This window comes from Chlamydotis macqueenii, chromosome 24 (assembly GCF_036417535.1).
Source record: "Chlamydotis macqueenii isolate bChlMac1 chromosome 24, bChlMac1.mat, whole genome shotgun sequence".
NCBI lineage: Eukaryota > Metazoa > Chordata > Aves > Otidiformes > Otididae > Chlamydotis > Chlamydotis macqueenii.
This window is the reverse complement of record NC_141579.1, coordinates 278,668-302,268: the sequence shown is the minus strand read 5'-3', so window position 1 is coordinate 302,268 and position 23,601 is coordinate 278,668. Positions and strand designations below refer to the sequence as shown.

At 43.9% G+C, this 23,601-nt stretch overlaps 1 protein-coding gene across 4 annotated transcripts in view; it reads left to right on the top strand.

Moving 5' to 3' along the window:
• PKNOX2 (PBX/knotted 1 homeobox 2) overlaps nt 1–23,601 on the top strand; it is a 96,952-nt gene that overhangs the window by 8,619 nt on the left and 64,732 nt on the right. For 2 of the 4 annotated variants that reach the window (XM_086766293.1, XM_086766290.1), the window contains exon 2: nt 5,480–5,547. The exons of 1 other annotated variant lie outside the window; for it this stretch is intronic. The gene's annotated coding sequence lies outside the window, so the exon portion shown is untranslated. Of the gene's footprint in view, nt 1–3,231; nt 3,307–5,479; nt 5,548–23,601 lie in introns of all 4 variants that reach the window. One more of the 4 variants, XM_086766291.1, reaches the window with a different exon arrangement.

The following is a 23,601-nucleotide window of genomic DNA, read 5'->3' as shown; positions in this document are numbered from 1 at the left end:
TTAGCAGCAGAGCACCTGGGAAGTGGCTGAGGTTGTCGCAAGGTGTAGACGCTGGGGGGTTTTCTTTTTCCCTGCAACCGTTTATGTCGGGATTTAGCTTGATGGCAGAAAAGCCAAAGAAATTCCCAACCCTGTTATTCTGGCAGGAATTACCGGGAGCTTTTTCACTCCCAATTAACTGCACTCAGAGAGAGGGGCTTGGTGCATAAGTGTGCTCGCGTTCCTGTGATGAGTTGGAAAGGGCTCAGGGGTTTGTTTGATTTTTTTTTTTTCTTCCCCCGCCTTTTTTAATGGTTCATTTGCAAAACCTCAATTTGTAAAACTCCCTTTGCTAAGACCCTTGGCAAGACCTGCTTTGCGAAGCCCACTTTGCGAAACCCCCCTTTTGCAAAACCCCCGTATCAAAACCCACTTCGCAAAGATCCTTTAGCAAAACCCCCTTAGCAAAACCCTCTTACTGAAGCCCCCTTAGCAAAACCTGCTTTACAAGGCACCCTGAACAAGACCCCCTTAGCAAGACCCCTTTTGCAAGAACCCCTTAGCAAAACTCCTTTAGCAGAACCCCACTAGTGAAGCACCCTTAGCAGAGACCCCTTTAGCAAAACCCCCTTAGCAAGACCCCCTTAGCAAGACCCCTTTAGCAAGACCCCTTAGCAAGACCCCTTAGCAAAGACTCCTTAGCAAGACCCCCTTAGCAAGACCTGCTGTATGAAGCCCTCTTTGCAAAGCCCCCTTAGCAAACCCCCTTGACCCAACGACCCCAACCCAATGCGAAACTCGCCCCATGCACCCCAAATCCCACCGTGACACAGCGCCAGGTGGGGGTTTCTTTTCCCATCCCGCTGTACTGGTTTGGGAAGAGGGGTGTCCCCTGACCCCCCTGCTCCAGCACCCGATCGGGACCCACAGCACCCTTCAGCCAACCGGACAGAATTCTTGTTCGCTGACTTGACTTCGCGAGGTCGGAGAGGCTCAACAAACTCCTCTTTGTGCTAATTTAATTAAATCGCGGGGGCCGAAGGGCAGTGGGGCTGAGACGCGCCGGCTAGAAATACTTCTTTTTTTTTTGGAGGGGAGGGATGCATGGTGGCATTTAGCCTGGCAGCGATCGCACCTAAATCAAATTAAATTTGATTTGGTTTTAATTGACTTAGAGTAAAACACTATTGATCAATTCATGTATAATAGAAAATGATGGGCTGATTGATTTGTAATAGAAAAGTTGATTGATTTATTATAGGAAATTGTTGTTTGATTTTTAATAGAAAACCATGGGTTGATTGATTTATTATAGGAAATTATAAATTGATTTATAATAGAAAACCATGGGTTGATTGAGTTATAATATAAAATTATCAATTGATTTATAATAGCAAATCATTAATTGATTGATGTATAATAGAAAATCATGTGTTGATTTATAATAGAAAATTAGAAAATCCTGAGTTGATTGATGTATAATAGAAAACCATGGGTTGATTGAATTATAATAGAAAATTATCAATTGATTGATTTACAATAGGAAATTATTGATTGATTTATAACAGAAAAATGTTGATTGATTGACTTAGAGTAGGAAATTATCAAGCAAGAGGGCAGAGCGAGTGCTGGGCATGAGTCGTCTTCCCCGTGGCGGGTTTTGGGGCAAGGAAGGTCATTGTTGCATCGTCCACGAGCAAGGGGCGAGCTGGCGATCGACCCGTTGAGATACTCGTAAATAAAAAAGAACTTTTCCCGACGGAAATTACATGTCCCAATGGGCGCTGTATGATGACGATTTCCAGGGAAAAAGACTGCTGGGATGCACACACTCGCGTGCTCCCGGCACGCGTTCAAGCACACGAACATCGCCGATGCTCAGATTCCTGGAAAAAAATTTTCCCCTCATGCTGATTTTTTTTATTTTAACATGAATTTCCAACTTTACATCCCATTTGCAAGGGAGAAAGTAAAGAAGGCAGAGGTGAGTTCTCTACAACTGCAGAAATAGAGTCAAAAATAACTTTGAAACTTGCTACCAAGTGACTTTTAGCTGCGAAAATCAATGTGTGTCTCCCATGAGAGATGCAAACAATTTTTCCAGCTGATAAAGGATCATTTTCAATTGAGAGATTGGGCTATTTTAGCAAAATTCTTTTTTAATATATATATTGAAAACATATATAATAGGAAATTGTTTTAATGTACAATAATAAGAAGCAGCTCCAGGGAGGATGAGGATAATCCTAAATTAGAGATTTTTGGCCACAAACAGCAAAAATCCCCATTGGGTTTGTTGCGGACAGCAAATAAGAAAAAAAAAATCAGCAAAAAATAATTTTCCCAACAATTTTTGCTGTTTTGGCTCACTGAGCATCACGTCTTTGCTGCCACTTTGGGTAAAAAAAACCCGAGCGTGTGACCGGCAGGGACCAATCCTGCCTGCAGAGCAATAACTTATTTTTTTTTTTTTAATTTCTGGGGGAAAACTCCCTAAATCAGGGTTAAAATCCCCCAAATCCCTCTATAATCCCAAGCTCTGGATCTCAGCAGCATCTTTTGAGTCCGCTGTGCTTTTAATTAACGAGATTTCCAAATATTTGCTGAAATAAAAGCGCTTTTCACCCTTGGCGTCCTTTTATTCTCCTTCCTATAACTAACCCCAAATAAGCAAAATAATTAATTAAATTATTTGGTTGTCTACATTATCATATCATATCATATCATATCATATCATATCATATCATATCATATCATATCATATCATATCATATCATATTTCTATTCCAGTTAAGACAGGGGAGCGGTTGCCTGTTTATTTTAGGGATGCTGGGTCCATGTCACATGAAACCGAGGGAAATTGTTGGTGAAACGATATCTCAGCTTAAAATAGCCGCTTTACGCCACGGCCCTGCAATCTCTCGGCGAGGCTGGATCGTGCAACGTGAGCATTATCAGTATGATTTGGGGCATTAATAAAAACCACTGGGTTTTACTGGTTTTTTGGCTCCAGGGTGGCGTAGCTTGGTTGGAAAACACAGGTGGTTTTTTTTTTCCCGTTGCATATTTTAGATTTTTAAAAGCGCTGCTGACGTCTGCCGGGTTGTCGCGTCTGTATTTACACAACTTCATATAAATACTCCACATCCGCTTTTAATCCTGGTTTTCCTGGAATTAAGGGCTTTGCTCACACCTAAACTTTCCTGGGCAGAAGTTTTTTGTGTCAGGATTTTTTTTTTTTTTAATCCAAAGGGAAAGTTTGGGATGCACCTCCTCTCCGTCCCCCCTCCGCCAGGAATATTCTTGCACTTGGATTTTCATTGTAGGGTAAGCAAAAATCTGGAAGTAATTAAATTTTTACTGGGACGAAGCAGGGCTGGGGACAGGGTTGGATGGGAGACAGTGAAAATAGGGATTGGGAATCAAGGGGCGGTGTGGCTGCGTCGTTGCTGGCTTGCTGGGAATGCTGGTGTGTTGGAGGTTTGGGTAGGTTTTTCCTCCCTGATGCAGCAGGGCAATTGCGGAGCTTCCCTTTCTCAAGGGGGAAAAAAGAGAGATAGGAAAATTGATTAGGAAAAAAAAATAAAGATAATGAGAAAAAGGGAAATTGGAAAAAAGAAAATGAGAAACAATTAAAAAAGAGAAAAAAGAAAATTAAAACCAATTTAAATAAAATTTTAAAAAATAAAAACAAAAATAAAAAAAAATTTTAAAAGTGAAAAAAGTTTAAAAGATAAAAAATAGAAAAAAAAAATTAAAAAAAACTGTAAGGATACTCTTGCTCTCTCTGCTCACCTCCTGAAATCTCCCTCCTCCGGTGGGCGGCAGGGGCTCGGACAGAATGTGCCCTGCTCCGCGCGTGATGGACGGCACCACGAGCGACCCCCGTGTAAAGCAAGCCCCCCTTGGTATTACATTATTCTATTAGAGTTTCGGAGCTGGTATTAAGTGGACATGATTTCTTCCCATGGCCCATTAATTTTGGTTTATTGCTGGCCTGATGGCCATTACCCTTTTTTTTCTTTCCTCCCCGCCAGTGCCTTTCCCCATTAGGTTTGTACAATTAGCAAAAGATGAGCCTGTTAACGCAGCGCAGGGGCTGCGGATGGGATTTTGGGATGCTCCAATGCAAACGAGGCATCCTGGGAGCCACCTGGGTACCCCACCACGTGCTCCTCACAGGACTTTTTGGGGTGCAAAGCCACTGGCAATTCTAAAATGCCCACGGTCAAGGGATGCTCACAGGGCACCCAAATTGCAGACCCAAGCCGGGCACCCAAATTAGCAAAGATTCTTAAATGACACCCTAATTGGCCAAGACTTTGGTGTGGCATCCAAATTGGCCAATGGGATGGTACACGAACCAGCGAAGACGTTTGCAGGGCACCCAAATTAAAGACTCCAGCAGGACCCCTAATTAGCAACGGTCCTTGTGGGGCATCCTAATTTGCAAAGAGCCGTGCAGGATGCCCAAATTCCAGACCCTAGGAGGGCACCCACGTGAGCATAGACCATGGGATGGCACCCAGATCAGCCAAGGTCCATGTAGGGCACCCAAATGAAAGATCCCAGCCATGCACCCAAATTAGCAAAACCATAGGATGGCACCCAAATTAGCAAAGATCGTTGTAGGGCACCCTAATTAGCAAAGACCCTGGTGTGACACCTAAATTAGTGAAGACCATGGGATGGTCCCCAAATCAGCAAAGACCCTTGTAGAGCACCCAAATTAATGACCTCAGCATATTAGCATATTAGCAACAATCCCAATGGGGCACCCAAGGCAGGGAAGACACTGGCAGGGCACCCAAATTCAAGACCCCCACAGCTGCAATCTCACTTTTAGCATTGAAGTTCCAAAAAGGCTCCTCTCTGCAAGCATAAAACATCCCGCAGTCTGAAATCAAAATTTTGAAAATCAAAATGCGAAAACGAATTTCTCTGCACGTTTGATGCCCAAGCTTCGTAATTCCCATCCGCGCCTGGTGCCTGTCTGTGGTTGTCATTAAAAACAGAGCTTTTCTGCAAAATCCAAAATAATTCCATAATAATTTAAAATAATAAATATAATCCGTAAATACTAATCCATAATAATTTAAATAAATCCAAATAATTGCATTAATTGCAACCGCTGAGTCACTTCTAAGTTAAGGGCAGCGCAAACCAGGGTGTTTCCATGCTGTTTCGTGAAAGATGGGGAGAATTTTTGCGGTGGGGTTGAGTGCGGTGGCAGATGCAGGCGGGCGATGAAGCGCCGAAATCAAAACAAGCGTGGAGGGAGAGGATATTCGGAGCGTGTCTCGCAAGCATCTTGCTCCTTGATGGCATGTGGAGATAGAGCATCACCTCCTGCTCCAGGGTACCGCCAAAATTTTTGCTTCCTCCCCATCGTTTCTGGTGCTGCGGTAAAGCAAAAAAACCCAAAATCTTGCTGGAGATGCACCTATTTAGGAGCAAAACTGCTGAATTGTATTGTTTTGTTTTGTTTTGTTTTTTGCAGCAGGGGAATGGAGAGGAATGACCGGCTGTGAGTCAGCGAGGATTAAAAACAGATATGAAATAAAAAATGTAAGTTTAAAACTCAATTGAAAATGAAAAATAATAAGTAAAGCAAAAAAACCCAAACCACATTGCAGGGGATATATATTCCCCATATATATTGGGGAATATCTATCTATCTATCTATATTTGTCTATATATAGATATATATATTTTCTATATATATTTATTTTTATATATATATTTATTATATATATATATATAAAAATCAATAAATTGGGAATATATTGGGAGAACATATTAGGGAATATTTATATTTCCCAGTATATATGTATGTGGAATAATGTACTGTATTAGTCATACGTATATTGGGCAATATGATACATATTTTGTATATATGTTATTTTGGGGAATATATTGAGGAATATAATATATTGGGGAGTATTATAGAAATATTATGTTCCTTGTATGTATAAGTGTGAGATATAATATTTTAATATATATGTATATAAGTATGTAATATTGGGGAATACAGTGGCAGAATATACTTAAGGATACAATATATTGTGGAATATGATATATATAATGTAATATATTTCATGCATATTATATAAGTAATTGGCAGCGGTTTATGGAGCAGCTGATATGTGCCACTCCGTGGCTTGCCAGGCTTTTGGCCAAAACAGGCTCAAATATCCCCAAAATTAGAGGGTGCTGTTGACAGGGGTGTTTGCAAACCCCCTCACACATTCGCAGGGCTCTGCCAGTCTGGATTTAATTGGGATTTAGTTGGGATTTTTTAATTACCTGCTGCTCCCGCTGGCATCCATCGTCACCCTGCCCCATCATCTTGCTCGCCCTGGTACCCGATGTATCCCTGGATTGTTTTCAGTGAGCTCGTCTTTACACCACACCTAAAAAACCCCAAATTTCCCAATTTTTAGGGTGACAACGGCAATACTGCAGCTTTCCTCCACACATTGCTTGGGAACATATGGGAGGTGGGAAAAAAAGCATCATTTTATGGATGCTAAAAATTGGAGATGGAGGATGCTGCCAGGGTGGTGGCGGGCGCGAGGTCCCCAGCAATTCCTCTTGAACAAGATACATAAATACATATTAAAAAAAACCCAAAAAACTCTTGAGCATTCGCTGGATACCTATTTTATTATGCTTTTGCTTTTTTTCCCCCATTTTTCAAGAGTTCCTGGAAAAGGGAAGGCTTCTCTTGCGCTGAATTGATGCTTTTTATGGGTCGCTCCGTAGTATACTAAAAAAGCGGAAGGTTAAAAGAGCGGCGGCGTTTCTCTTCTCTTCTCCCGCCGGTTGTTATAACCTCTGATTTTAAATCACAGGGAATTATTAAGTACAGCAGCTTGTGCTATCAACTATTTTAGCTTTCCCTGTAGTGCCGTGCTGTCTAAACGAACGCCGTTAGCGTTATGACACGCGGATGCCGTGGCGCTCCCAGGCGTCATTAGGGACCAGTGTGAACAAGCCAGCAGCAGTAAAAAAAAACCTTAAGTAAGAGCTGGAAATAATGTCAAAATATCTTAAAATAACTTTAAAAAATAGGGTTTTCGTCACTTAGCACTCGATGGCGTGGTGCAGTCGCGCAGTCCGGCAGATACCAATCTGATTCCCCGCCTAAATTTGGTGTATCCTGCGCGCGTGCCTCCAAGATACGTGTTGGGTTTGGTTTTTTTTGACTGTTTTTGGGGAGCAATGAAACTACAAAACGAACAGCGAGTCGGCACGTGCTGGCTTGCAATTTGCATGATGCAATCAAGGCGCGCTGATGAGATGCTCAAGGGCTTTTTGGCAGGGTCTTACCATTAACATCCCCCCCCAAACGCCCCCCCATCCTTGAGCCAAGACGACTCTTGGAGCGCCTTTCTCAATTAATGGCTTTGTTTAATCATACCCCCTGTCCAGAGGAGTATTGTCTTACGGATAATTTCGTTTGCCTAACGAGATTTTCGCTAATTAAATCTTCTTTCGGTTGGTGCCGTTCTCCCTGCAGGATAGGGGGAAATGTTTGTGAAGCCATCGCCGCTGCCGGGTAAATAAACCTTTCCACTCGGCTACCGAAAAAAAACCCCAAAACACGGGGATTGTGGGATCCTTGGCAAATGAATTCATTTTTGCAACCCTAAAAAAGCTTTTCTGTTGCCAAAAAAATATAGAGTTGCTCCCTGCATCCCCTTTTATTGCTCCAGCGCAGACGTGTGTGTTGGGATGCTCGTGCATCCAAAAAATACACATATTTTTGGTTGCAAAGTACCAAATTCAGGAGGGTTTTGGCTTATTCAGGGTTGATTCAGGGGAAGAATCAGAATGGGGTTTTGAGGCTCTAAAATAGCCCCAAAATTTGTCACGGAGGTCTTGGGGTTTGGAGCAGAAGGCACGCTTACTTATTAATAAGTTGGACTTTCTCCAAAGAGCTGCAGCCTCGGGATAGCAAAATTTTGTGAAATCAGGAAATTAAAGAAAATAAATTCAGGAAATTAAAGAAAATAAATTCAGGAAATTCAATAAGTTCAGTAAATTCAGGGAAATGAATTCAGGAAATTTAGGAAGGAAATTCTTGTGAATTCAGGAAAGTCTCGTTCAGTCCGAAGCCACACATCTCTATATCGCAGTGCTGGTTTTGCTCCTAAAAATCTCTATTTCCGCCATCCCCCACAGGAGTCTCCGAGCAAATTCACTTCGGATTAAATGGAATAGAATGGAATAGAGGAGATCCCCAAAATGAGGTGTTCTCAAATATCTCAAATATTGTTATTGCAGTCCTATATCTCAATTGAGATCTAGGACTGGAATATATTATATCTCAAATATTATTATTATTATTACATGTTTCTGTCAAATGAGAAGTTGCCCCTATAAGTGGCTCACATGCCAGATCTCGACCCTGGAAATAAATTTTTACTCTCATAAAATGAGTCTAAATAATGCAAATTTGGATGGGGGGAGGGATGCACCGCCTGCTCGTGGATGTTGTGCTGTGGATGGCAAAGCTTTCAGGTCTTTTTTGCAACTTTTTGGGTGTCTTTAGGGACTGAACTGTGGGTTTTGACTTAAAACATATGTATTTTATAGAATATACTGGCTGAAGCATGGGTTTTGGATAAAGGAAATATATAATATATATGATATATAATAGAGGATAATAGATAATGTAAAATACATATTATATGATATATGATAATAGATAATAGATATTATAACTGCCGTTCTGCCCGTATATAATATGTATCAATATATATTTGCATTGTGTGTGTGTGTGTGTATAAACATCTATTTATGGAGCTGGCATAAAATAAGATCATTTCAGCCTCGGTGGGAAATTTGGAGTTGAGTGCGCATTGCTGGGTGGATTTTGGCCATGAGTTTTTTCCACAGGGAAAATAAACAAGACGGGGGGTCATCCTGCTGCGAAATGGCCTTGTGATGAGGAAGACCTCCCTGGGCGTCATCCTCCCCATCACTTCCCACGGCTGCGGCATCCCCGACATCTCCTTGGATGCAGATTTTGGGAACCTCTCTGCATCCCCCCCAGCTGTCTCATGGGGAGAATTCTCCCAGCTCTGACTCTTGACCACCATTTAGCCCCTGGTTTTTCCCAGTCAAACAACCCCAACTCTCCAGCCTCCTCTCTCACATCCTCTGATCATCTTTGTGGCCTCCTCTGGACCCTCTCCAACTGGTCCATGTCCTTCTTATGCTGGGGGCTCCAGAACTGGACACAGTACTGCAGGTGGGGTCTCACCAGGGCAGAGCAGAGGGGGAGAATCCCCTCCCTCGACCTGCTGGCCACTCTTCTCTTGATGCAGCCCAGGATGCGGTTGTCCTTCTGGGCTGCAGGCACACGTTGTCAGCTCATGTTGAGCTTCTTATCAACCAACACCTGCAAGTCTTGCTCCTCAGGGCTGCTCTCCATCCCTTCATCCTCCAGCCTGTACTGATACCGGGGATTGCCCCCACCCACGTGCAGGACCTTGCACTTGGCCTGGTTGAATCTCATGAGGTTTGCATTGACCCACTTCTCAAGCTTGTCCACATCCTTCTGGATGGTATGCCATCCCTCTGGTGTGTCAACTGCACCACTCAGCTTGGTGTCGTCTGCAAACTTGCTGAGGGTGCACTCGATCCCACTGTGCATGTCATTGATGAAGATGTTAAACAGTACTAGTTCCAGTACGGACCCTTGAGGGACATCACTCGTCACCGACCTCCATCTGGACATTGAGCTGTTGACCACTACCCTCTGCATGCGACCATCCAACCAATTCCTCATCCACCGAACAGTCCACCCATCAAATCCATACCTCTCCAATTTGGAGAGAAGGATGTTGTGGGGGACCGTGTCAAAGGCCTTACAGAAGCCCAGGTAGATGCCATCCATAGCTCTTCCCTTGCCCACTGATGTAGTCACTCCATCGTAGAAGGCCACCAGGTTGGTCAGGCAGGACTCGCCCTTGGTGAAGCCATGCTGGGTGTCTCGAATCACCTCTCTGTCCTTCATATGCCTCAGCATCGCTTCTAGGAGGATCTGTTCCATGATCTCACCAGACACAGAGGTGAGGCTGAGAGGTCAGTAGTTCCCAGGATCCTCCTCTTTGCCAGTGTTTCCCCTTTTCCAGTTGACAGGGACTTCATGTGACTGCCATGACTTTTCAAATATCACAGAGAGTGGCTTGGCAGCTCCATCAGACAATTCCCTGAGGACTCTGGGATGCATCTCGCCAGGTCCCATGGACTGCTGGATATTTGGGTTCCTCAGGTGGTCACAAACCTGATCTTCTCTTACAGTGGGAGGGACTTTGCTCCCTCAGACTCCATCTTGCAGTCCATCTACTCGAGAGGTGTGGAAAGAGGGGTTACCAGTGGATACTGAGGCAAAACAGTTGAGTACCTCAGCCTTCTCCATGTCTGTTGTTACCGCTTGGCCAGTAGTGTCCATCAGGGCAGGCTACAGTTTCTTTGACCTTCCTTTTCCAACGGATGTACCTGTAGAAGCCCTTCTTGTTATTCTTGCATCCCTTGCCACACTCAGCCCCAGCCATGCCTTGGCCTTCCTGACCCCACCCCTCTTCCCAGCATACCTGACCCGGCTTCCACAGCCTGTGTATTTTGACCAGCAGATCTCAACTCCTCCATGCCGATCTCTTGCCGTCCCTGCCTGCTTTCTTACACCTGGGAATCGAGAGCTCTTGCTCTCCATGGAAACCATCCTTCAGATCTGCCAGCTCTGTTCCGTTCCCTTGTCCTTGAGGGCAGTTTCCCAGGGAGGCCTGTTGACCAACTCCTTGAAGAGTTGGAAGTTTGGTTTCCTAAAATTCAGGGTCCTGACTTTACTCTTTGCCTGACCCATATCCCTCAGAACAGCTGACTCCACCCGTGCGTGATCACAACACCCCAGGCTGCCTGCAACCTTGATGTCACCAATGAGCTCACTTGCGTTGGTGACCATCAGGTCCCTTATGGCATCGCCTCTGGTAGGGCTGTTTATTGTCTGGCTTAATTGAGAGCAGCCCTGAGGAGAAGGACTTGGGGGTACACCTGCATGAGAAGGAGGTGAACCTGTTGGAGTGGGTCCCAAGGAGGGCCACGAAGATGATCAGAGGGCTGGAGCACCTCTGCTGTGAGGCCACGCTGGGAGAGCTGGGGCTGTTCAGCCTGGAGAAGAGGAGGCTCCAGGGAGACCTTAGAGCGTTCTTCCAGTGCCTAAAGGGGGCTGTGGGAAAGATGGGGAGAGACTCTTCAGCAGGGCCTGGTGTGACAGGATGAGGGGTGATTGTTTTAAACTGGAAGAGGTTAGATTTAGATTGGATATAAGGAAGAAATTCTTCTGTGTGAGGGTGGTGGCACACTGGCCTGGTTGCCCAGAGAGGTGGTGGATGCCCCATCCCTGGAAGTGTTCAAGGCCAGGTTGAATGGGGCTCTGAGCAACCTGATGTGGCTGGAGATGTCCCTGGTCCTTGCAGGGGGGTTGGGCTGGGTGGTCTTGAAAGGTCCCTTCCAACTCAGACCATTCTATGATTCTGTGATTAAGTAGTTACCCTCCATGCGTTCCTGGAATCTCCTGTTTCGCCGACAGCTGGCTGTGCCGATGCCAGCCGATGCCGGGGTGGTTGGAGTCCCCGAGTAGGCCGAGAGCCTGTGGGCACGATACCTTCCTGCAGCTGGAGCAAGAAGGCTTCATCTGTAGGCTCCCCGCGATGGGGCGGCCTGCAGTGTACACTAACCACATTACATATGGAATATATTATCTATATTATATGCATCATTGATATTAGCTGTAGAATCTGTATCATCTGTGTCATCGATATTAGCTATATTACCTACATTATCAATATTAACTGTATAATCTATATAACCTACATTGTCGATATTAGCTATATAATCTATATCATCCACATAATTGATATTATCTATATCATCTACATCATCGCTATTGCCTATATCATCTATATTATCAATATTATGTGCGTTAATTTTATATTATATACTGTATATATAGAACAAACGCCTAACTGTATTAGTCAGTATATATAATAGATAATATATAATTACATGGTATATCAAATAAACTATATTAACTCTGTAGATTTATAATATATAAAATATATAGGTAACACATAATATAGTGAATATAGGAAATATAGGTAATATGTATAATTATATAATATGTAATAAATATACAGTTACATATAATATAAAATGTGTATAAATATGTATATAGTATATATTTATATAATATATTCATCATATATAGTACATTATAATTAATTAATATAATTATAATGTATTACTATAATATTATATATTATATATGATTACATGTTGTTACATATAATATATAATTATAATATATAATATAATTATATCAGAATATAATTAGTATATTAAGTTCGCTGATGACACCAAGTTGTGTGGTGCTGTCGACACGCTGGAGGGGAGGGATGCCATCCAGAGGGACCTTGACAGGCTGGAGAGGTGGGCCCGTGCCAACCTCATGAAGTTCAACCAGGCCAAGGGCAAGGTCCTGCACCTGGGTCATGGCAATCCCAGGCACAAATCCAGGCTGGGAGGAGAATGGATGGAGAGCAGCCCTGAGGAGAAGGACTTGGCAGTGCTGGTGGACGAGAAGCTCAACATGAGCAGGCAATACGCCCTTGCAGCCCAGAAGGCCAACCGCATCCTGGGCTGCACCCCCAGCAGCGTGGGCAGCAGGTCGAGGGAGGTGATTCTCCCCCTCTGCTCCGCTCTGGTGAGACCCCACCTGCAGTACTGTGTCCAGTTCTGGAGCCCCAAACACAAGAAGGACATGGACCAGTTGGAGAGGGTCCAGAGGAGGCCACACAGATGATGAGAGGGCTGGAGCAGCTCTGCTGTGAGGCCAGGCTGGGAGAGCTGGGGCTGTTCAGCCTGGAGAAGAGGAGGCTCCGGGGAGAGCTGAGAGCGGCCTCCCAGTGCCCAAAGGGGGCTGCAGGAAAGGTGGGGAGAGACTCTTCAGCAGGGCCTGGTGTGACAGGACAAGGGGTAACGGTTTTAAGACAGAGGGAGGCAGATTTAGATTGGATATTAGGAAAAAATGTTTTACTCTGAGGGTTGTAGAGCACTGTCCCAGGTCACCCAGCGAGGTGGTGGATGCTCCATCCCTGGAAACGTTCCAGGCCAGGTTGGATGGGGCTGTGAGCAACCTGATGTGGTTGGAGATGTCCCTGCTCCTGGCAGGGGGTTGGACTGGGTGGGCTTTGAAGGTCCCTTCCCACCCAAACCATTCTGTGATTCTAGGATTCTATATATTGTATTATATATCATATGTCATATATTACATGTGGTAGTCATATTATATATTATCATACATATTTTAGATATTGTACAGCCTTTTTCTCGTTATACCAGCTCACACACTGTTTGCTTGGAGCTGACAGCCCAGTGCTCCACCAGCAGCAGTGCTGATTCACTCCTACATTTTCCCACACAAATGACCCCCAAAATCCTGGAATTAACATCTTATTTAGAAGAATAATAATTATAATACAATAATTTCACAGGGCTGCTCGCTGCTGCAGCGTTGCCACGAATGTGGCAGGTGATGCCGAGTCCACTGCGAAGCATCACCAACAGGTTGGTGGATGCAGTACTGCCATGAATATTCCCAAATTTGGCAAATGTGATGGGATTTTGAGTGGGCACTTGGAGACCCCATGGGGAAGGAGCTGTCAATCAGGGAAATTTCAGATTTTGTCACCAAAAGTTGGGGGCCACGAGAGCATTTGGCGGTGGCTCGGATGTGCGCTTACATAAGAATAAAGAGCAAACTTGTGGTTTTTTTACTTCTCTGTATCAAAAGTGACTTTTGGTTTTGCCCCTCCCCAGACAGAAAAAAGAAGAAAATTTCCCTGAAAATCAACTTTTTGCGCATTTCCCACAGATTCCTTTCTCGGTTTGTGTCCTTGCTGGCTGCATTTACGTGCGTGGAGTGTCTCCCGCGCACGGTGCCTGCATGCGTGCCACCATTCCAGAAGAATTTTGCAGCTCTTAAATAGTTGTGCATGCAGCTTTGCAGGATATTTAATAATATTTAATAATAATTTATGATATTTGATAATATTTATTAATAATTGATACTATTTAATAAGATCTAATAATATTCAAGACAATTTAATACCACTTAATAGCATCTAATATATTATTTAATATTAATACCAATACTTAATATTTAACATTATTTACTGTGATTTACTATGATTTAATATGGTTTAGTATGATTTATTATGAATAGTGCAATATTGCGGCGTGAGCATCACCTGTGGCTTACGGAAGGCAGCGCGGCTAAAAACGTTCCGGGGACAATTGCAATACCGCCTTGGAGAGCAAAATAATTGGTGACCAGGGAGGAATATGGAAAATGAAAATTAAAAAAAATATATATTTAAAAATATATATATATATTAACGAAACATTAACTCTCAACATGCGTTGACTTCCGTGGGAGCTGGCGGGGGGGACGCGCTGCTGAAAAATTCCACCGGAAAGGAAAGGAAAGGAAAGAAAAACGTTTTACTGTTGATCGCATTCTGTGATAACGATCTTCACGGGGAAATGGCCAGGGAAAAAACCGCGCGTGGGTTTTAAATGAAAGTCACCTTCGCGCCAGAGGGCTGGAGCTGAGATTTGGGCTAGCTTTATTTGGAGTACTACTTTATTTGGAGTATTTTGTTATGCTTGGGGCTATTTTATTCTTTATTTGAAACATTTTATTATTTTGGGCTGGGTTTTGGTTTTTTTTTGGGGGGGGGGCATTATTTATTTGGGATTTTTAAAAATGTCTGGGGGGATTTTATTATGTGTGAGTAGGATTGTGGAGACTCCAAGCAGGAATGAAAACATAAGAACTAGAATTCCCTCAACGGGCTCTCCCCTGTATCCGGGAAAACACGATGGGATAGAGATGGACCTCAGCCCTCCAAAACGGAGATGGGCTGTGAGGGATGAATTCTGGGGCAAGTATGGAGAGTGGGAGCAGAGAGAAGATGCTCTTTTTTCGGTGCAGCTCCATTTTTCGAGGCCTTTTTTTGGTGCAAAACCCCTGTTTCAAGTGCTCTTTTGGTGCAAAACCCCTGCTTTAGACATTTTTTTTGCTGCCAAATCCGTCCTTAAAGGGCTTTTTCTGGTGCAAACCCTTGTTGGAAGGACTTTTTTGGTGCAAACCCTTTTTTTGCAGGGATTTTTTTTTCTGTAAAACCTATGTTTAAAGGGCTTTTTGTGTGAAACCCACTGCTTGAAGGAATTTTGGGTGCAAACTCCTGTTTAAAGTGCTTTTTGGGGGGTGAAAACTCCCTATTTGAAGGGCTTTTTTTTTAGGCGAAAACCCCTGTTTGAATGGCTTTTTTTTTCAGCAGACTCATTTTTGAAGGACTTTTTTTGCTGCAAACCCCTGTTTTAAGGACTTTTTTTTTTGCTGCAAACTCCTGTTTTAAGAGTATTTTTTTGGTTCAGACCCTATTTTAAGTGTTTTTTTGCTACAAACCCCTGTTTTAATGCTTTTTCTGCTACAAGCCCCTGCTTGGAGGACTTTTTTAGGTGCAAACCCCTGCTCGAACGACTATTTTGTTGGAAAACCCCAATTTAAAGGATTTTTTTTTTGCTGCAGGAGGAGCTACTCAAGCACCGTTGGGGTGGATGAGGATGGGACAGAGCCTGGATGCTTGCACAGGGCACACGGGGGACAAAGCTGGGATTTTAGAAGCGAGGAGAGAACCCACCGCTTTCGAACGTGATTTAACCTTTTTTCCTTCCGTCGCCAAGCAAAATAGCCCCAAAATCCCCACCCATTTTTTTTTTTTTATTCTTGCGAACTATTTAAATAATACAGATTTTGCTAAAATAATTGTGTTTTCATGGAAAAAAGAAAAAAACTCTGTTGCAGAGAAATTCATGTGACCCAGTGACGCTCTTCTACGTCGTCCCATGAGCAAATCTCATTTTTCAGGATTTTTTGGCTTTAATTTCAGCCTGGAGCAGGTGATGGAGGAACAAACTTGTTGCGGGGCGGGCAGTGGAGCAGCATCACCTGCATCCCAGTGGGCAGCATCCTCCTTTTCGAGCATTTTTTCCTCCTGATAGCTTGATACAGGCAGGAAGAGTAATTTTTTTCTGACTCTTTTTGGGGCAAAAAAAGAAGTTTTCCCTTCTTCGCCATGCTAAGCGCTCGCCACCCCGCTGTCTGTTTTTCCTCGCCAAGGTTCAGTTCTAATTATGTTGATTTTCTCCAGCCCACCCCCCTCCTGGCAAGCTTATTAGGGGGAATATTTTTATTTATTATCATTTCGCCCAACTCCCGCCAGCATTTCCAATTACTCTCGCCGCTTCCTTGTAATTGTCTTTCCGTAATGGCTGTGAAACAATTGCGCTAAATGAGGTGGCTCCAGCAAGATGAGAGTTTCACTTCATTAAAGGCTAATGGATTCCCAGCTCCAGCTCTGTGGGCAAAAAAAAAGGGGAAAAAAAAAAAAAAAAAGGAAAACCAAAAAAAAAAAGGTGTTTAAACAGCTTCTTTTATTTTATCGACATAACTTCCGCAGTATTGAGAGGTTTGGGTGTGGTTTTGGTGTTGATGACCGTGAGGTTGGCAGCATCTCCGAGATGGGCGCAGGTTTTCCCCATATCCAGGCTTGAACCTTTTTGGATTTTTTTTTTTTTTTCAAATTTTTAAAATTTTTCTCTAAATTCCTACTGGCTTGCAAAAGACTACTTTCCCCCCTTCTTTTTTGCTGTATATGTAGCAATACACTATTTATTAGTACAAATATAATATATTAATATATTACATATGATATAGAGCAATATAATAACATTGCTATATAATATAATATAACATAATAATACATTAATATAATACATGAAAATATTAATAAATAGTAAATAACTTCATCATAGGATTTTATATTATAGAAACATAATTATGTATCATAGAAATATAAAATTATATATTCTAGAAATATATATTATAGAAATACAGAATGTATTACTCGATATATAAGCAATATATCACTATATAATGCTTCATATATATAGCAATATAATCTATTGCTAACAATGATTATATTGCTACATATTATATAGCATAGATTATTTATAAATGCAGTAATCATATTGCTATATAGATGTTGCTATATAATATATTTTTTGCACTAAAGTACCCTTTTCTGCTATTAAATATATTTGCCCAGCAGACGGAGGTAGAGGCAAAGATTTTTTGGGGTTTTAGTTGAAATTTGAAGGCTCGCTGGGTATTATTTTTGCTCCTCAAGCAGATATTCTTTCCGCATTATTTTTATTTATATAAAACTTTTAAAATTTTTTTTTCCCCCATTTCCTCCATCTTTCCTCCACATTTTCCATTTCTTTTGCTGGATGCAGATGTGTTCCAGGTGCTGGGATGGAGCTGGGCTCCATCTTGGTACCACATGAAGTCGGGCGCCGGGATTTTTGGCCAAAAAAAGGCATCGATTCCCACCAGGACTTTGTATTTTTTTTTGGAAAAAAAAAGGCAAAATTGAACCCTTGGCCATAGTGTGATGCTCGGGGATGAAGCGCCCCACCACAGACATCGTTAGCACAGGAACGAGGCTTCACAGCAAAGTGAAATTCAAGTGGAAACTCATGGAAAACCCTTCAAAAAAAGGCAAAATTCCTGGTTAGGTGAAATACTCAGAGCCAGACCCCCACCAGAATTATCAGATGTTTGGATATACGTCTAAAAATGAGTAAAACCCAAGCTGAAATGGCCAAATCCCTTTCAGAAGTGTCACGCTTGCTAAATCTGCGAAAAAAAAAAAGCTGTTTTTGGAGGCAAGGCGCAAGGGACACCCCAAAATGGAGGGGAAAATGCTTTAATCTGGGGATTGCTCACCATAGAAAAAAGTGAATTATCGCTGTGGCGGTGGAGGGGAAAAAGGTTTTTAAGATAAAAAGGAGATAAAAAACAGCAGCGGAAAGGGTTAATGCTTACGGAAGGTGGGACATATACTGGGTATATGTTGGATGTATTACCTTATATCTGTCCATTGGATCTATTATATTGGATGTTTTTAATATATATAAAAATATATAGAGAGAGTATATTGGATATAATACAATATATCTATCCATTGAATATATTATATTACATGTGTATATCGGGTATTTTTAATTTATATTTATATAAAAATATATGGGATATTTTAGATCTAATACATTATATCCATCCATTGGATATATTATATGTATCCTCTTGAATATATTATATCCATATAATATATCCATTGGATATATATAGTATAATATATCCAATATATTAATCCAATATAATATACCTATATTTTCATAGAATCATAGAATAGTTATGATTGTATGATTCTATGAAAATATACATATATTATATATTGGATTTATATTCTCTATATATCTTCTATGTAGGACAGTTATTTTTATAGACATTATTTATATGTCTTCATCCTCATTATCCAATAATATTCATGTAATATAGAATCACAGAATGGTTTGGGTGGGAAGGGACCTTCAAAGCCCACCCAGTCCAACCCCCCTGCCAGGAGCAGGGACATCTCCAACCACATCAGGTTGCTCAGAGCCTCATCCAACCTGGCCTTGAACGTTTCCAGGGATGGGGCATCCACCACCTCGCTGGGCAACCTGGGACAGTGCTCTACAACCCTCAGAGTAAAAAATTTCTTCCTAATATCTAATCTGAATCTGCCTCCCTCTATTTTGAAACCATCACCCCTCGTCCTGTCACACCAGGCCCTGCTGAAGAGTCTCTCCCCATCTTTCCTGCAGCCCCCTTTAGGCACTGGGAGGCCGCTCTCAGGTCTCCCCGGAGCCTCCTCTTCTCCAGGCTGAACAGCCCCAGCTCTCTCAGCCTGGCCTCACAGCAGAGCTGCTCCAGCCCTCTCAGCATCTGCGTGGCCTCCTCTGGACCTTCTCCAACTGGTCCATGTCCTTCTTGTGTTGGGGGCTCCAGAACTGGACACAGTACTGCAGGTGGGGTCTCACCAGGGCAGAGTAGAGGGGCAGAATCACCTCCCTCGACCTGCTGGCCACGCTTCTCTTGATGCAGCCCAGGATGCGGTTGGCCTTCTGGGCTGCAAGGGCGCATTGCCTGCTCATGTTGAGCTTCTCGTCCACCAGCACTGCCAAGTCCTTCTCCTCAGGGCTGCTTTCCATCCATTCTCCTCTCAGCCTGGATTTGTGCCTGGGATTGCCACGACCCAGGTGCAGGACCTTGCACTTGGCCTGGTTGAACTTCATGAGGTTTTCACGGGCTATATATAATAATTTAAAAAAAATTTCTGTATTTAATCGACTCTTCTGAGTGTTCAACTGCTGGAATATGGATTTACCCACCAAACTGGGGGAGCACATCTTGCAGTATCTGAGCAAAATCTGTTTTTTTATTTAAAGTGACTCTGAAAGCTGCTTAGCTAGCACCGCGTCCTTCACCGGTCATCGCATCCCGTGATTTCCTTCAGCTCTGTGTTGCGCGCCTCAAATCTCTCCCTCCAAAACTGCCCTATTACAAAAAAAAAAAAAAAGAAAATCATAATTTTTTGCAGTAGGAAGAAGGGTTTCTCTTTGTAAATATCTTTCCGCATAATAATGAATATATTGAACCATGCATCCTTCAGGGCACTGCGAGAAATTCGGTAATGAACAGCTTTGCAGAACTGAGGTGACTCACAGGGAGGAGGAGACCTTAGATTTCCTTTAACCAACCACAGCTGCGATTTTAGGTGGAGAAAGCAGAAAAACCTCTAAAATCAGGACGGCAAAATTTTGGGTGATGGCTGTTTGCGCCGGTTGATGCTGAAGCATCTGAGCTGTGGTGTAAATTCAACTCCCTGCTTTGCAAAAAATCGTCCCTTAAGTAGTTTTTGCAGGAGTTTGTGCACCCGGGAGGGGAAAAAAGCAACGACCCGCAACTGGCCGTGGTGACGTGCAACCGTTTGCATCCTCGTCTCATGCTGAAAGTGTGGTTTAGCGTCTGATTTGGGGTAAAATCCTGCAGTTTTTGCTGAGGTGGCCACCAGATGCTGCTGCAGAGCTCCATTAACCCGGCGCTGGGACGACACCAGCCCTCCACTTCGTTAAGCTGATGGCTCTTGCTAATTTTCGCCCTGGCCTTTTGAGGCTCCTCGCCATCCGGCAACAGGCTGGGACGGATGCACGCCGTTGCCTTCGTCCTTATTTTACAAATCTATTTAGCATCAATGCTTGGGGGTTGCAGCCTTCCGAGCTTTCAGCTCTCCTTATTTCCAAGGAATTTAAGAGTATCTTAGCTTTTCCACATTCTTTTCCTTCCCTGGGCATGCAAACGCCGGCTCGATCAGCAGAATAATTCGGGAGATTATTTGGTATTATTTCAACGTGGAGCAAAAAGCAACCCTGATGGTGCAAGGATGGTGCAACCCATTGAGCCGAAATAATTATTGCAGACGTGACCTTGCTGGGATAAGTGACCAGACAGCCAGGGATGCTCACCCCCACCCCAAAAAAAACCCAGGGCAGACTTGACACAGGGTCTCCTGATGAAGCCAGCACTCCCTGATCTTAATTATGCACCTGTCATTAAGCACAGAGCTCGTATAACCATGCATCCAAACCTCCCTGACTCCGGATCACGACGTTACGGCACTGCACTGAAATACACAGGGGAAAAAAAAAAAGCCCAGTGTGATTGCAGAGCATCACATCTCCTCGTACCGGAGTCACAGCCTCATGAAAAGAATTCTAAAACCATTTGGCAATTACTATTTTTCTAGGATGCAACACTGAACAGGGCTTAAGCGACACCCGGGGCTTAATTTATCTTCATCCTGGAGCAGAAAAATGTTGTAAAGCGGCGTCGTTGGCCTCAAAGCTCAGCACAGGAATCATTTTCTGTCCTGTTTGAAAACTGTGTGATTTGAGCATGTGGTTGGGGACTGTTTTTTTCCTCCAGCTGTTGCATCACAATTAGATTTGCTGGGAAAACAGCTTTTTTTTTTGTAGCTTTCTGTGTCCTGAAGTTACTTCTAGGGGTTAAATCTAGCTCAGGTGTGCCGAGAGAACAATGAAAAACGTGATGTTTCTGGGAAAAAATCACCTTCCTTAAAAAAAAATAGGGAGGAAAAAAAAAGCAGTTAACTGAACTTCAAAGCATGAGGAATATTTTTTTTGGGGGGTGGGCAGAGGACATGACTGGATTGAATTACTCTGCACTGGAGACAGCTGATTTACCAATGCAACCAGGTGTCAAAAAAACCCCAAACCCCGTCAAAAGCCCCAAATCTTAAGGTTTTCTTATGAATTCTGGAACTAAAAACAGATTTGGGGGGTGATTTGATTGATTTGGGATTGCTGGAAGCTGAATCTCCCTTGAAAAGCAGCATAGTTCTTTAATGACCAAGCCCTGTGCTTGGTGCAGAAATTATTAGCAGCTTTTTTTTTTTGCAAGAAATCTGGGACAAACCCCTCCTTTTGACTGAAATATTGCCAAATTTGTGTGCCGGGCCTGTGCAATGAGTTAAATGGTGGTGGCAAATGATTTTTTTCAGAAAACACATGCCATGGTAAGGAATAGCTGGTGGGGTTTTGGGGAGCTGAACTGATGTACAGGCATGCCTGTACCATGCACGCAGCCCGAGGCTGCTCTTAGCTCTGGAGCCAGGAGCGGGACAGATCTTTTGGGATGCGAACTGTGCCAGAAAGCATGGGCTTTTTTTTTCCCAGCTGCTTTAGCCGAGTTAACAAAAACCCATCATCGCCTTGCCGGAGGGGCTACAGAGCAGCGCTGAGCCTTGCCGGGCTGCTGGCAGCCTGGGAAGATGTAAAACTTAGCTTTTTTTTTTCAAGTTGGATCCAAATGGAGAGTCATTGACCTTTGCTTTTAGCCCGTGTCTTTGCTTTGGTGCTAGCCAGGATCTTTGGTTTGATTTTAGCCAATGCCCTTGGTTCAGTCCCAGCCAGCATCCCTGCGTTGATCCTACGCAGCATTGTTGCACTGATCCTTTCCAGCATTGTTGTGTTTATCCTCTCCAACATCGTTGCGTTGATCCTCTCCAACATCCTTGCATTAATCCTACCCAGCATCGTTGTGCTGATCCTCTCCAGCGTAGAATGGTTTGGGTTGGAAGAGACCTTTAAAGCCCACCCAGTCCAACCCCCCTGCCAGGAGCAGGGACATCTCCAACCACATCAGGTTGCTCAGAGCCCCATCCAACCTGGCCTGGAATGTTTCCAGGGATGGGGCATCCACCACCTCTCTGGGCAACCTGGGACAGTGCTCCACCACCCTCAGTGTAAAAAAATTTTTCCTAATATCTGATCTGAATCTGCCTCTCTCTATTTTAAAACCTTTACCCCTCGTCCTGTCACACCAGGCCCTACTGAAGACTTTCTCCCCATCTTTCCTGTAGGCCCCCTTTAGGTACTGGAAGGCCGCTCTAAGGTCTGCCCAGATCCTTCTCCAGGCTGAGCAGCTCCAACTCTCTCAGCCTGGCCTCACAGGAGAGGTGCTCCAGCCCTCTTATCATCTTTGTGGCCCTCCTCTGGACCTTCTCCAACTGGTCCATGTCCTTCTTGTGTTGGGGGCTCCAGAACTGGACACAGTACTGCAGGTGGGGTCTCACCAGGGCAGAGTAGAGGGGGAGAATCACCTCCCTCGACCTGCTGGCCACGCTTCTCTTGATGCAGCCCAGGATGTGGTTGGCCTTCTGGGCTGCAAGGGCGCATTGCCGGCTCATGTTGAGCTTCTCGTCCACCAGCACTCCCAAGTCCTTCTCCTGAGGGCTAGTCTCCATCCATTCTCCTCCCAGCCTGGATTTGTGCCTGGGATTGCCATGACCCAGGTGCAGGACCTTGCACTTGGCCTGGTTGAACTTCATGAGGTTTTCACGGGCCCACCTCTCCAGCCTGTCCAGATCCCTCTGGATGGCATCCCTCCCCTCCAGCGTGTCGACAGCACCACACAACTTGGTGTCGTCGGTGAACTTGCTGAGGGTGCACTCTATCCCACTGTCCATGTCACCAACAAAGATGAACAGGCCTGGGCCCAACACGGACCCCTGGGGAATGCCAGTCATCGCTGGTCTCCACCTGGGCATTGAGCCGTTAACGACCACTCTCTGAGTGTGGCCATCCAGCGAACTCCTTATCCACCGAGTGGTCCGTCCATCAAACCCATGCCTCTCCAGTTTAGAGAGAAGGATGTCATGCGGGACAGTGTCAAATGCTTTGCACAAGTCCAGGTAGATGATATCCGTTGCTTGTCCCTTGTCCACTGATGCTGTCACCCCGTCACAGAAGGCCACCAAATTGGTCAAGCACGATCTGCCCTTGGTGAAGCCATGTTGGCTGTCACCAACCACCTCCTTGCTCTCCATGTGCCTTAGCATGGTTTCCAGGAGAATCTGCTCCATAACTTTGCCAGGCACAGAGGTGAGGCTGACTGGCCTGTAGTCACCTGCATCTTTGTGTTTATCCTCTCCGACATCCTTGTGTTGATCTTCTTCAGCATTCTTGGTTTAATCTAAGCCAAGCCCCGTGCTTGGTTTTTAGACCTTGCTTTGC